Below are 942 nucleotides of genomic sequence, written 5' to 3'. Positions count from 1 at the left end.
TTACCAGCTGCTCCTCAGAAATCCTATACAAGATCACTATGAGTTGGAACTGACTGAACGGCAGTTAACAACAACAATGACAACATAAGGAACCCTGGTTATGCAGTGGGGTAAGCATTGTACTGCTAACCAACTGAAAGGTTGGCAGTTGAAACCTACCAGCTGCTCTGTGGGAAAAAGATGAGACAGTTGGCATGTATAACGATTTACAGCCTAGGAAACCCTATGGGGTAATTCTATTTTGTCCTACGTAAGGTCCCTATGAGTCCAAGTTTACTCAATGGCAGTGGGTTTGCTTTTATTGTTTTGTGACAACTACATAGGACTAGAGGGTGGTAAGAAAGAAGGGTAACATGTCTTCTTTTCTCCTCATTCTCCTCTCTATATAAAGGAGGGCTAGAATGACAGAATGGAGTTCTGGTGTGGTGCTGTGGGTTAATGCGCTGGACTACAAAGTCCTTTTGAATCGCTAGGTTGGCGGTTCAAGCTTACTAGCTGCTCCTCAGAAACCCTATACAGGGTCTCTGTGGGTCAGAACCAGCTCGGTGGCACTTAACAACAATAACAACAACAGAATGACATGAAAAGTTAGACATATTTTGTTTGTAACTCTTCAGTTGCCCCTGAGAAAGGCTATATAGAAATTTATCCATTTGCACTAAGCTGCAGGTCCTTGAGAACAGGGATTGTTGTTGTTGTTGTAAGTGCCTTCGAGGCAGTCCTGGCTCATTGCGATAGGGTTTCTGAGGAGCAGCTGTTGGGTTTGAACTGCCAACCTTATGGTTCATAGTTCGGTACCGATCCTACAGTGCCACACCACGAGTCCAAGAGAGCAGGGATTAGAGCTCATTTACTTATTTATTTTTCTTAAATGATTTATTGTGAATTATGTGATAGTATACATGGGAGAACATTAGTTTTACATTCATTCTATCGTATATC

The sequence above is a fragment of the Chrysochloris asiatica genome, unplaced genomic scaffold (assembly GCF_000296735.1).
Source record: "Chrysochloris asiatica unplaced genomic scaffold, ChrAsi1.0 scaffold00130, whole genome shotgun sequence".
In the NCBI taxonomy this organism is placed as follows: domain Eukaryota; kingdom Metazoa; phylum Chordata; class Mammalia; order Afrosoricida; family Chrysochloridae; genus Chrysochloris; species Chrysochloris asiatica.
This window is presented reverse-complemented; position numbering follows the sequence as displayed.